The sequence below is a fragment of the Salminus brasiliensis genome, chromosome 16, assembly GCF_030463535.1.
Source record: "Salminus brasiliensis chromosome 16, fSalBra1.hap2, whole genome shotgun sequence".
Taxonomy (NCBI): Eukaryota; Metazoa; Chordata; class Actinopteri; order Characiformes; family Bryconidae; genus Salminus; species Salminus brasiliensis.
In genome coordinates, this window is record NC_132893.1 from 20,768,800 (window position 1) to 20,783,694 (window position 14,895).

The 14,895-nt window shown below is 39.9% G+C and overlaps 1 long non-coding RNA gene across 1 annotated transcript; it reads left to right on the forward strand.

Moving 5' to 3' along the window:
- Window positions 1-13,357: 13,357 nt before the first annotated feature.
- Window positions 13,358-14,595, forward strand: LOC140536503 (uncharacterized). The gene is made up of 4 exons (XR_011977619.1): window positions 13,358-13,419; window positions 13,536-13,563; window positions 14,073-14,149; window positions 14,545-14,595. It is a non-coding gene; the product is annotated as an uncharacterized lncRNA (long non-coding RNA).
- Window positions 14,596-14,895: the final 300 nt, after the last annotated feature.

Below are 14,895 nucleotides of genomic sequence, written 5' to 3' on the forward strand. Positions count from 1 at the left end.
TTATGAACTACTTCTTTCTTTTTTCTATACTTAATTAAATATTGGTTTAATAAATGTATTCTCCAAGGAAATCATGGTAGTCCTCTTCTGTGGTCTTCCTGCTTTTGTGTTGGTGTTGCTGAGCTCACCAGTGCATTCCTTTCTTTTTAAGAATATAACAATGTATTGATTGGGCCATGTTTCTGCAATCTCTATTGTCTAATAATGGCCTCTTTGAGTCTGTATAGAGAGTTCCCATAGATAACTACCATTGCAAATTCTAATTGCAAGAAGCCACATATGATGAAATGCAAATTTTACATTTTTTATTAAATATGGCATTTCATAATACATGCCGTAAAGGGTTATGAATCATCTATCTAAAGTTTCTGGGCTGGACAGTGACCCTGTAGAATCCATGTGCCTTAAGTTCTAGATTCTGGACTGGTGTAATTAACTGCCAACAACAGTGTTTATATACTTTATCCTGCATGTGTAGATATGAGGAACACAGGCACTCTCTCCAGTTATTTCCTGCCTGGTCATCTGATCAGCACTCTAAAATATGGATATAGCACTTTTACATCAAAACTAGTCCAAACTAAAGCCAGTGATTAAACTATATACTGATTACTAGTCAGGCCAATTAATTTATATCAGTAGACTTATCAAAAGACAAATATACAGAACATTACATTTGGAAAATGAGAAAAGTAGACAAAAATCTTCAGTCAGAAGCCAAGGTCACAGTGATGACCCCCCAGTTTCAGCCTACAGACAGAAACAAAATTAGGATTGCTTCAGAATAATGATTGCATCAGACTGAGAAAAAAAAGTTTATTGTGTGTATATAGTGTACATTATTTATTTATCTACATTTTTGTAACTGAGTGTCTTGCTATCCCTTTCTGCTGTGACACTGTGAATTTCCCCACTGCAGGACTAATAAAGGATTATCTTATCTTATCTTATCTTAATATCTTAATAACTAAAAATGAATATCTTGGTAACTACTAGCTTCCTGCAGAGGTTGTGTTTACTTGTGTATAACCACCAAATATGTTTTTTTCTCAACTTGGTTTGAACTAGCTAAATAATTAAAAAATCATAATTACATTTTATTATATATTGTGTACATGCAGCAAATCATGTAAGATAATTGGTCACACACAGTGCAGTTTGTTTGTAACAATCTGAAGAAAGATTTCATAATTTAAATTTTACATCTCACTACAGGGACTTCTGTACAAGCTGGTGGGTCTCTTCCTTGTTAATAGAACCAGGGGGCCATAAACTGTTTAAGGGGTTAAGCTTAGCCTTCATATCTTCTACAGAAATGTTCATTTTTGGAACCAGAACTGGTTCTTCTATGGCATTGCTCAAATAGTTTTAATAGTGTAGTGTATAACATAAAAGTAAAGCACCAATATCTTGGATCAAGTCTGTCAGTGTCAAATAGTGTAAATAAAATGCATGATTGTGTAAGATAATAAGAAAAATTCTGGCCAGAAAACATGATGTACAGGGGAAAGAAAATGAGCCAATAGTCCCAAAATCATTTTGGCAGTTTATTAAAAGACTTCCCTGGACAACAGTTTAATGCATGAAGAAAGGAAGGAAAGGTTAAAGTTCATATCAAGTCCAAAGGATTAATCAAAAGGGACCATTCAGCTTCCCAGCCGGAACGCTCTCTGGTTTGTGTCTTCCGCTCATGCAGCTCTTAACCCCTTCCTTCCCAGCAGGCTAGGCCTGCTCAACATATAAGCCTACCTGTTGGCCTCCAAAACACTGCTTTCTTTCGTCTGCCTTAGGGTATTTATGCTATGTTTGGCCGTGGATTAACCAATGGACAGCTGTTATTGTTTTCTCACATGGCTAATCACTAATGTTCTCTCTGTGACCTTCCCTCCGACCCCAGTACCCACAGTTCAGACAACAGTTATGCCAAGTTCACACTACACGACTCTGGCCCTGATTTTTTTGAAGGCTCAAAAATCGTCTCTAGAAAAAGACGCGACCAAACAAGTTACAAAAAATCTATATAGCATGTTGACAGTGAGTGCGGTGTCATGTTCCAGCCAATGAAAATGCAAGGAGAGACGAAAAGCAGAGGAAGAAGCGAAAATCCTGCCTTATCATGCATCTACACATGTGTGCGTGTGGTGCAGGGACATAATATAGTTTCTGTCAGAACACATTGGTGTACACTCAACCATAATACCTACATTTTCACTGTAAAAATGTATATATATTTACTTCCAACTTCCTCTACAGAACAGAGCATCCCTGCTGGCCTCGCATCGCCACCCACTACTCCTTTTTTAGCACACAAATGAACTTAACCGTTTGTGTTAAATTTATTTGTATAGCACTTTTTACAACTATTGTTGTCACAAAGCAGCTTTACATAATTAGTAATTAGTAAAAGACAGAAAAAAAAGAAATAACATAAGAAGACATGAAGGATCCAAGACCCCCAGCGAACAAGCCAACGGCGACAGTGGCAAGGAAAAACTCCCTGTAACTTCTTGCATGTGCTTTCGTGACAAAAACAAGAGCATACAGACTCGTCTGTGATTTTTCTTGGAACGGTCGTGTAATGTGTGACCTGCAGTTGCTGAACAGTCATGTAGTGTGCAAACCACAACGACTCAAACATTCATGATTACAAGAGATCGAGTTGTGTATTTTGAACCGTACAGCGACCTGACGACTCTACAAGTCGTGTAGTGTGTCAAAGCCATTCAACAATCCGCTTGGTAGAAAGGAAGATTCACTGAGACCACTTAAGGGCCTAAAAGTTACACACTACATCATTTAAATGTTAAAACAATCAAACCAATTGATTGTTGATTAATTATTGATTAATAAATCGAGGTTAATACTAATCAATAAAAATATTAATAAAGGAAGGTCAAGTAAGGCGGTTAAAACATTCAGGGGGGCGATAGAGGACAAAAAAGCACACTATTAATGGAGAACCGTTAACTCCGGCATGTCTGACTATAACAATCTAACTAAAAGGAGAAAGCCAGAAGGTAAAACAGCCACTGGAGGACCCTGAAGCACTGGCATCCATCTGCTCCACCGTCCACAAACCTCATGAACGCCTGGATCAGCAACCTTCATCTAAAGGAAAACATTATTTACCAAAAGCTAAACTTTGGGAATTGGGGGCCTTATGTGAAAAGGCTCTTCCCCTTGCTGAATTGCTTTCTGAATTTTGAGAACTAGTAAAAAGCCAGCGCCCTGTGATCTAAATAATCATCATAATGCATTATAGGAAACAAGATCTTGCAGGTACTAAGGAGTGAGGCTGTGTAGAGCTTTGTATATGAGTAGCAGATTTTAGTAAGGACCCTGGCTGCAGCATTTTGAACAAGTTGAAGTTTACTGAGGTTCCTGCTAGAACATCCTGACAATAGTGCATAGCAATGGTCAGATTTATAAGGCATTTTTTGGCAATATTCCAGAGATGTAGAAAAGCTATCCTACTAATTTTAGCTGTATGTTGGCAAAAGAACACTTCTGAATGGCAAAGAAAAAAGAAACCAGATTTAACATTCCGTTTTTGCGGCTTCTGGACCCAGTTTTGTCATTGACAGAGGAAATTATGCGACATCCAGCATTTCACATCTTTCACACAGCCCTCGGTTGTCTTTAACCTAGATTTGTCATCAGGTTTGGCTGACATATAGAGCTGTGTATCATGTGCATAACAATGGAAGTTAACGACATGCGTGCATGAAGGTTGGGTGATTTAGATCCACACTTAGTTATTATACTAACAGTAAAATGGAATAAATATGTAGAGCGGTGATGTGCTGTGCATGTAAATAAAGAATAAAACAGGTTGTATGATGAGGTAGACCAGTCTGGTATTTCTGCAGCATCACATATGTAAACAAGGTGTAGAGTAAAGTAATGAGTATAGCAGCTAGCGTTCAGGTAGAGCGAACAGTACGCAGATTATGTACAGAAAGGGACATCCAGTGAAAGTGCAGAGTGTACACAGTCCCTGTGTTTGGGTTGTTTTTGCTGTCTGCCACAGGTTCCTTTTCATTGGAGGATATTGTTCTACTTGGGAGACCAATTAGAACCCCATATTCCTTTCCATTGGTGGATGAGGTTAGCTTTAAGTCCTTGTTAGCCTTGTTGGAAACTTTGTGAAGTCCTAGTTCAGTCTAGTTAGTAGCTTGTTAAAATCTAGGAAAAACATGCAGGTTGGTTTGGCCATGCCTGTACACAAACAACACAGAGGAAGTAGTGATGGCATAAGAGGAGTTTTCAAGAGATTGAAGCAAATGAGAGAATTTATTCAGAAAATATGTTCAAATCATTGCACCACTGTGACATCTGTGACCAATAAATGGTCAAAACAACAACCTCCGTTTTAAGAACAACTGAAAGAAATGTGTTTTCAGGATGGTGATGAAACACCCCTAATGATCCCTACAGCAGACCTAGGTCTTTTTCCAGATCCTTCCGTTTCGTAAATGACAGTGGAGAACTCCTGGGACTTCTTATTACTCACTATTAGACTGGACAATGTGTCCAGTGTGACAGGTTATAAGTGTGTGTTTGAGGGATTGATTATTGATTTGAGATAAGATGAAAGCAATTTTTTTTTTTATCTAGAACCAATTTTTCAAATTTGCATTTGTCTTTAAGCATTTAGGATCCAAAACTGGTTAAAGCCATATAAACTTGTCTACTAAAAACTTGATATATTTGTGGGTCCCAATAAGAGAATCTCTCCAGGAAAAACCTTTGTAGGATGAATGGTTGTCCCAAATAAATGCAGTACTAAAACTGTGAGGGGACAAATACGTTTTCAAAGGGCTGATTTGCATGTAGAATAACCTTGCTCTATAAATCAATGAAGTAATAAAGAGAACCTCCAGAGGGGGGCAGTACTGTTCCACAGCCCTGTGTGTACATCCAGTTCTATACATTCAATGAAGCCGAAGGAGACACAGCTCTGCTCCTCATAGCTCTGTAGCGTGGGATGTAAAACTGACCTGATTGGTCTGACTCCGTTGCTCCATTGTGACGTCATCGATGACATCACAGAGCGTGACTCCTATAAGAAGGCAGGTTCTGTCTGATCGTCTCAGTTAGGATTCAGCAGCTCGTTAGACTTTCCTATGTTCACACTGATGTTCATGCTTTTAGGCTAAAACTCTAGATCCATTATAACTAGAACCGATAGACAGGTTCTACAACAGTATTTTCATCAACTGCAGAATGAGTGAGAGGGACGATTCCTGTCGTCCTGAGTCTGACAGCTCTCCAGAGGAGACCAATGATGTGGAGTCTGATTACCAGTTCTCCTATGAGGACTCCTCATCAGTAGGTAAGTGTGATGTTCATGGATCAGGCTGTACAGACACTATGTTCTCATAGAGAACATTACATGGCCAAAAGTGAAGCAACTGTAAGCATTGTTAAATATATAGGGTTAAATGTTTGTTGGCTGTGTATTAAACTCTAGAGGAAGAGTGTGAGGACAGCAGTGAGGGCAGGCAGCAGCAGCAGCTCCACACTGCTGGGACAGATGAAGAGGCAATGGAGAAAGAAGAGGAGGACCCAACCTTAGACGGCCCATCCACATCCAGTGGCACTCGCTCTTTCCAGAATGACCCCAATGAAGAATTGGTGAAACAGCTGAGCGAGGCAATCCTTCTGTATGATTATTTATTGATTATTTGCATATTATATCTGTTAATTTACTGAAACAGTGGAAAAACTAATTAACTAAATTAACATAATTAAATATTCTTTTTTTATTTCAGACAAAGAAACCAGAGTCAGAGGAGAACCGTAAGTCTTACAACACACCTTATAACACAGCCATTTCTTCAAGCATAATAGATAATTACTACAATTACTGTAGATTTCTGCATAATTATCAGTTAAGATGTGAACAGAGTCAGTCAGAGTGGGTTTGGTGTGAAACCCACCAGTCAGATTTGTTCACCGTGGTGGTGAGTTAATAAAATGATAGTTATGGTTAGGATAGTTATTAAAATATCTGTATTTGTGTTGTAGTCATATCAACCAATGGCTGCTTCCCCCACCAGTTAAAATAAGACAGATGAGGTTTAATCAGTGCATGCAAACCTAAATATGATCCTCTCCTGTCCCACGTCAGGCACAGGGAAGTCCACCCAGTATACAGATGTTCATCTATGGCTGTGGGGATTCTGAAGAAGGCGGCCCTGGAATATGGTAGGATTCAGGATTACACCCTGGATTATTTTTCAGTCTAATTTGTAGGATGTGAAGTTAGTAGCAGAGTGATTGTCCTTCAGGAAACATTGATTCTGTGATATCAGACCTTTGTTGTAGGATTTAAGAAGTGCTATATTTGTCCCATATATTTGCTACCTCAGTTAAAACAGTCAGTCTGGCAACACTGGCAGTAAGGATACACACATGATGTATTGTACATATAATGCAGTATTAAAGGTCACTCAGAGTAAAGAGCTGTTCTGTAAATGAGGAATCTGATAACCTACAGTTTTAGTTCACTAACAATGAATAACAAATCAAAGATGACTCATTTTCCACATTGCTTCTGTACAGGTTTTGGAATCAACCAGCTGTGGCTTATCCACAAGCTGTCATCATTAACCCACACCAGCTGAGCAATGAGGAAGACTCTCAGTCGTCTTCCTCTCAGAGCAGTGAGGGACACAGAGCGCCATGTTCTACCCCTGAAGAGTATCACTCTTCATCTTCTTTGGGGAGTGAGGTAGACGTGGTGGGACCTTCTACCCCTGAAGAAGAGTCAGCATTCTTCAGTGCCCAACAGCTGAGAGAGGAAGAGGCAGTGATGCCTGAGCCAGAAGACAGCAGCAGTAGTGGTGCAAGTGTAACTTGCCAAAGTGTAGAGGTTGTAGGGGAGGAGTACGGCTGCTTCTGCTGTAGTCGACTTGGTGCTACAGTTAAAAGAGCCTGCCGGACACTTCGGAGAAGGATGAAGAAGTTCTTCAGACGTAACTCTGTAGTGGCTGACTGCTCCTTTTCTTCCCAGCAGGGTGTTCATCATTCTGCTGCTTCTGCAGACGCTCCTGCATGTTCGTCTTCTGAGCAGAGACAGAGTGATGCGTCTCCAAGTGTCCTGCTCTGTGAGCCAGTTCTGGAGGAAGAGCCTGTTGTCCCACAGCCCACAAGGAGAACATGGAGGCTGAGATGCCCTCAGGTTAAGGTATGTGAGTTGAGTGTTGAGGGAACATAATGGCCCCAGATTTTATACTTGAAATATCTCTCAGAAATGTTTCAGTTTTACTAACTTTAACATTTTGTACCTCCAACAGATCCTGAAGAAGACGAACAGGGTTCACCCTTTATAGACGTGCATCATGGCTTCAGATTCTCTTCAAACTATTTATAACTATTTATACCATTTAACTACTGACCAGAGGAGGTTGGGTCCCTCTTGTGAGTCTTGGTTCCTCCCAAGGTTTCTTCCTCCAGCTTTGAGGGAGTTTTTCCTTGCCACTGTCGCCTTTGGCTTGCGCACTTGGGGTTACAGGTAGTGGTATAATTTCTTTTTCCAAGTTTGGCTGGCTCAGGGTATTTCTGGATTTCGCCGATGGATACTGGCAGGTTGCAAGGTGGTTCTGGAAAATGTTCTGACAACTCAGAAGAGAAAGGAGAGACACTGTCCAAACTGTGCTCACTAAGGGCAGTGAAGCTCTGAACTCAGCTGAGGATATTGTTGGGCGCTGGAAGGAACACTTTGTGGAACTCCTAAACCTAAGGAACATGCCTTCTGTCCAAGAGGCAGGGCTTGGGAGCAACAGGTGAATCAGAGTCCATCTCTCTGGCCCAAGTCACTGAGCTAGTTGAAAGGCTTCATAGTGACACCAAGAGTGGATGTGATTAGCCTGGTGTTGTCATAGGCTCTGTCTGTTGGGGGACTGTCTTGGTTGAGATGCTCCTGCAATGTTGCATGGGCCTCAGGTACAGTGCCTCTAAACTGGCAAACTGGTGTAAGTGAGCCAGAGAGTGTGCAAACTATCAAGGCATCACACTTCTGAGCCTCCTCAGGGAAGCCTATTCTGGGGTAGTGCAACAGAGAATGCATCTGCAACCTCAGATTCAGGAGGCACAATGCAGATTCCATGCTGGCCGTGGAACGGTGGATCAGCTCTTCACTCTCTCTCAGATAGTTGAGGGGGCGTGGAAATCTGCCACTCCAGTCTTCATGTGTTTTGTGGACTTGGAGAAGGCTTTCGACCATGTTCCCAGAGACATCTTGTGGGAAGTGCTCCAGGTGTATGGGGTGCCGTAGTCGCAGATGCGAGCTGTGCAGTCCCTGTACTCTCTGTGTGCTGAGCTGTGTCTGTACTCAGCACTAGGTCAAGCTTGTTCAATGTTGCTGATGGACTCCGTCAGTGCTGTGCCTTGTGTCCACTCCTGTTTCTGATATTTATAAACAGGACAAGTCATAGCCAAAGACAGGAGGGCTTCTGGCAGGTGGGGCCTGGAGGTTATGTCTCTGTTGTATGCGGATGACGTTGTCCTGCTAGCTTCTACATGCAGGGGCTTTCATCAAGCACTTGGGCGGTTTTCAGCTTAGTGTAAAGCGGTCAGTATGAGAATCAGCACCTCCACGTCTGAGTCCATGGTGGTGTCCCACTCTTTGTGACAGAGTGAGGAGACCTGTTTTCCGGCAGAGGCTCGGAGTAGAGCTAATGCTCCTTCGAGTTGATGGGAGCCAGTTGAGGTGGTTTGGGCATCTGACAATGATACCCTCCAGTCACCTCCCCCAGGTCAAGGTCCCCCAGGTCAAGGTCCCCCAGGTCAAGGTCCCCCAGGTCAAGGTCCCCCAGGTCAAGGTCCCCCAGGTCAAGGTGTACTGGCCACACCCTACTGGGAGGAAACCCAGAGGAAGACCCAGAATCCACTGGAGAGATTATATCTCACAGCTGTCCTGGGAATACCTCGGGATCCCCCAGTAGGAGCTGGTTGAACCTGCTGGTGACAGGCATGCCTGGGATTCTGTGCTTGCCCTAATGCCACTGTGGCCCCAAACTGGATTAAGAGGATAAGTAGATGAAGATGATGAGGTGTAGGATGAAGGAGTTATATTGGGGAGTGATCTGGAGGAGTGAACTGGAGTTTTGGTGTTTGTCTTTCAGCATGAATGAAGAGCTGTTCTGAATTACTGATGTGTTCTGGATGTTTCTTTCTTCTACTTAAAGTAAAACCTAGATCTTTAACTTCACTCTAGACTGAGGATTAAGCTCACATTAGTCCAGGTTTAGGTTTAGATTTGCTGCCTTTAGACTGACACTGCCTTTATAAAACTAAAATATTTTAATAATAAAGAAATTCATTATTTGTAAGAAATATGATCATGTAAGAATAGGACATATCCAGAAATGATGTTAAATCATTCAGGATGTTTTGCCAAAATGCTTTTTTCTTTTTCAGGCTGATATAAACTCTCACTTTGATCAGTTTTAAAAACATTTCATCACAATCTAATCTCTGAAGATGTTAACAGTAGTTTCAGCCCTGTGAAATCCTGTCTGTTTGAAGCATCTTTACAATAAACTTCACTAAAAAGAAACTCTTCAGAGCACAGACTGACTGCTGGGCTGCCCTGCTCCCTGCATCAGACCAGCTGCCCACCCACCAGACTGACCACTGGGCTCTCCTGCTCCCCCTCTACAGCCTATTGACTATGTTGAAGTTTACATGGACTCTAACCATCTGCTACTATTATTATTAATTTACTTTTATTATTACACTATATATATCACACTGCTCTGATTATATTAATTATTATATTATGATTATATCGGCACACTTGAGCAGAAGAACAGTCTTGGTGGTAAGATGACCTTTTATCAATAATTTATGAGTAGTTCTGATCAAAGGAGGATCGGTTCCTTCTGGGTTTCTTCCTCCAGCTCTGAGGGAGATTTTCCTTGTCTTTGTGTTTGTTGTTCTTCACTGAGGAAAACAACACAGAAACTTTTATAAACATTGTTAAACATTCTCTCAACATTCTGTGTCCTGCCACCTAACAGTTTTTGGTTAGTGGAGCGGTTTCTTAGAACATTCAGTCTGTCAAATCTTTTGGAAATGTTTTTAGGTAACGTTTTTTTTAACATTCTGGTAACGTTGCTACAATGTTACGAGGACCTTATGTTTAGGTTATCAAAACGTTTCATAAATGTTTTTTCATAACATTAATAACGATTCCTACAACATTGCTGCATCGTTAGAGTAACTTTATTTGTACACCAAAATATTTAGTTTAAAAAACATTTTTGACATGTTTTGACATTTACATAATGTTTACATAATGCTGCAACTTTATGAAAACATTATTTGTACATTAAATAAAATAAATGTGAAATTATATAAAATAACAAATGTGAAATGATTCGATATGATTCTTTAGCTGGTATCTAACCTAATAAAATATTTACAATAACCTGGAACTTTAAACCATGACAGTAATGAAACTTGGACAATTTTAGATTAGCACTGTTGAGGTACATTTATAATTAGCATTGCTGAGGTAAATATATGATTAGCACTTTTGAGGCGAATTTAAAATTAGCTCTGCTGAGGAAAGTTTATGATTAGCACTGCTGAGGTAAATATAATATTAGCACTGCTGAGGTAAATTTAATATTAGCACTGCTGAGGTAAATTTAATATTAGCTCTGCTGAGGTAAATTTAATATTAGCACTGTTGAGATAAATTTATGATTAGAACTGTTGAGGTAAATTAATGATTAGCACTGCTGAGGTAAATATATGATTAGCACTTTAATAATTTGACCTTTTGAAATGTTCATTCTTACTTATAAAATAAATAAAAAAATTCATACACTTCTCATGTTAAAAAATTTACTTTGATCATTGTTTATTTAATGATAAAATATAGCTTGTAGTACTAGTTCAACAAAATATGCAACATATGAATACGTTTTGTAACCAAATGTTTTCTGTAAAATAAAAATATTGGGTTTTTTTTGCAAATATAAAAAACAATAATTACATTAAAACTATTTAAAAGTAAACTAAAATAACATAATTTTAATAGAATTTTTATTGTTAGAATAGAAGGTTTTATAGAATTTGTTGTTTTTAGTGACTCTATGAACCCATGTTTGGAGTCGCTTGCCTCAACAATAGGCTCAAAGCAGTACAGCTGCAGGTCTGAGTGATACCCGCAGCCAGTGAGTTGTGGGTGTACTTGGTCTGCACAGTGGATCACTCCTCTACCAGTGGTTTGCACAGAGATTTTCGTCCTCTCTGCACGGTGTAGAAAACTTTCTCTTCAGTCATTTTTCAGAATCGAACTGTGGATTTGTTTTGGGGAAAATGAGCATTTTTAAAGAACAATATCCAGTTATTTAATTCAGAAAATATTATGTCATATTAATTATATTTTATAAATGTCACTTGTACAATGTTAGAGGATAACCTTCCTGAAACCCATTAAATATGTTGCAGAACTTTTTTTGTTATTTGTTATTTTGTTATTGATATAGTAATAAATCAGTAATAAATAATAAAATAACATCCAGGTCTCCAGAGGAATTTATAAATATGTGACTGAAATACTAAATATAGATCCACCCTTGATACATACACACGGATCACTGACGCAACCCAGAACCACAGAAATCAATCAATCTGAACAGAGATTGTTACAAAGCAACCAGTGTGATTTTATTACCTGAACCTAAACCTAAACTTAACCTACTACACCTACACCTATACTACCACACCTAAATGTAATCCTAGCCTAAATTCTAGCTACTACACCTAAACCTAAACTACTACACCTAATTCTAACCTGAGTGTAAACCAAAACTTAACCTACTACACCTAAATCTAATTTTAAACTTAATCTAAATGTAAACTAAACCTAGTAAACCTTAACTTGAACCTAAACTTAACCCACTGCACCTAAGCCTAAACCACTACACCTAATTCTAACCTGAGCGTAAACCAAAACTTAACCTACTACACCTAAATCTAATTTTAAACTTAATCTAAATGTAAACTAAACCTAATAAACCTTAACTTGAACCTAAACTTAACCCACTACACCTAAACCTAAACTACTACACCTAATTCTAACCTGAGCGTAAACCAAAACTTAACCTACTACACCTAAATCTAATTTTAAACTTAACCTAAATGTAAACTAAACCTAGTAAACCTTAACTTAAACCCACTGCACCTAAGCCTAAACCACTACACCTAAACCTAATCTCCAAAATTTGGACCACTTGAAATTTTTAGATCCCAAAAAGTGTCCACGAAGAACATATGGAGGATGTGCGGTCACACCGAATAAATGCAGTACTGTGAGGGGGCAAATACTTTTTCACAGGGCTTATTTGCATGTAGAATATATTTGTAAATCACTGCGGTAATAAAAGTGTGTTTAGAGATTGATATGTTTTACTTTATTTATTAAAACATTTTGATGGAGCTTCTAAAATAATCACTACAAAACTGCACTAACAGAGAACCTCCAGAGGGGGGCAGTACTGTTCCACAGCCCTGTGTGTACATCCAGTCCTATACAGTCAATGAAGCCGAAGGAGACACAGCTCTGCTCCTCATAGCTCTGTAGCGTGGGATGTAAAACTGACCTGATTGGTCTGACTCCTTTGCTCCATTGTGACGTCATCGATGACGTCACAGAACATGACTCCTATAAGAAGGCAGGTTCTGTCTGATCGTCTCAGTTAGGATTCAGCAGCTCGTTAGACTTTCCTATGTTCACACTAATGTTCATGCTTTTAGGCTGAAACTCCATCCATCTTATCTAGAACCGATAGACAGGTTCTACAACAGTATTTTCATCAACTGCAGAATGAGTGAGAGGGAAGATTCCTGTCGTCCTGAGCCTGAAAGCTCTCCGGAGGAGACCAATGATGTGGAGTCTGATTACCAGTTCTCCTATGAGGACTCCTCATCAGTAGGTAAGTGTGATCTTCATGGATCAGGCTGTACAGACACTATGTTCTCATAGAGAACATTACATGGCCAAAAGTGAAGCAACTGTAAGCATTGTTAAATATATAGGGTTAGGTTGACTGTACTGAAGGTACTAGACAGTGCATGTTTGCAGTTATAACAACTTCACTGGGTTCCACTTTCAGCCTGTATCTTCTTTAAAGTATGTGGGGGTGTCCACATACTATCTGGTGTGGTAATGAAATAATGTGTGTTGACTGTGTTTGGATCTCTAGAGGAAGAGTGTGAGGACAGCAGTGAGGGCAGGCAGCAGCAGCAGCTCCACACTGCTGGGACAGATGAAGAGGCAGTGGAGAAAGAAGAGGAGGACCCAACCTTGGACGGCCCATCCACGTCCGGTGGCACTTGCTCCTTCCAGAATGACCCCAATGAAGAATTGGTGAAACAGCTGAGCGAGGCAATCCTTCTGTATGATTATTTATTGATTATTTATTTACATATTATATATGTTAATTTACTGAAACAGTGGAAAAACCAATTAACTAAATTAACATAATTAAATATTATATATTTTTTTATTTCAGGCAAAGAAACCAGAGGCAGAGGAGAACCGTAAGTCTTACAACACACCTTATAACACAGCCATTTCTTCAAGCATGAGAGATAATTACTACAATTACTGTAGATTTCTGCATAATTATCAGTTAAGATGTGAACAGAGTCAGTCAGAGTGGGTTTGGTGTGAAACCCACCAGTCAGATTTGTTCACCGTGGTGGTGAATGGAACCAGAAGTCTTAACCTCTCAAAGCTCCCTCACAGAAAGTTATTACACCAAATGTTTATGAATACACTGCTTGATACCCGAGACACTGTTTTACCAGAGTTCTGAGAAGATTCTGGGTCTAAAACTGTTCTTAATACTGGATATCATTAAAATGGGATACATGAAGATGTAGATACGTGTAGGTTAACTGGTGGGATTGGATAGTTAATAAAATGGCTGTATTTGTGTTGTAGTTATAGCAACCAATGCCTGCTTCCCCCACCAGTTAAAATAAGACAGTTGAGGTTTAATCAGTACATGTGAACTTATATATGATCCTTTCCTCTCTCACGTCAGGCACAGGGAAGTCCACCCAGTATTCAGTTGTTCGTCTATGGCTGTGGGGATTCTGAAGAAGTGGGCCCTGGAATATGGTAGGATTCAGGATTACACCCTGAAGTTCTGCAGTATTTTTCAGGCTAATTTTTAGGATGTGAAGTTAGTAGCCGAGTGATTGTCCTTCAGGAAACATTGAAAAGTAAAGAAGTGATCAAAGGCCTCTGTGATATCAGACCCTTGTTGTAGCATTTAAGAAGTGCTTTATTTGTCCCATGTGTTGTACCTCGGCTACCTCCATTAAAACAGTCAGTCTGGAAACACTGGCAGTAACGATACACACTTGATGTATTGTACATATAATGCAGTATTAAAGGTCACTCAGAGTGAAGGGCTGCTCTGTAAAAAAGGAATCTGGTGATCTACAGTTTTAGTTCACTAACAATGAATAACAAATCAAAGATGACTCATTTCCCACATTGCTTCTGTACAGGTTTTGGATTCCTCGTGTCATCCTTAACCCACACCCGCTGAGCATTGAGGAAGGTGTGCCACCTTCTACCCCTGAAGAGTATCACTCTTCATCTTCTTTGGGGAGTGAGGTAGACGTGGTGGGACCTTCTACCCCTGAAGAGTATCACTCTTCATCTTCTTTGGGGAGTGAGGTAGATGTGGTGGGACCTTCAACCCCTGAAGAAGAGTCAGCATTCTTCAGTGCCCAACAGCTGACAGAGGAAGAGGCAGTGATGCCTGAGCCAGAAGACAGCAGCAGTAGTGGTGCAAGTGTAACTTGCCAAAGTGTAGAGGTTGAAGAGGAGGAGTACGGCTGCTTCTGCTGTAGTCG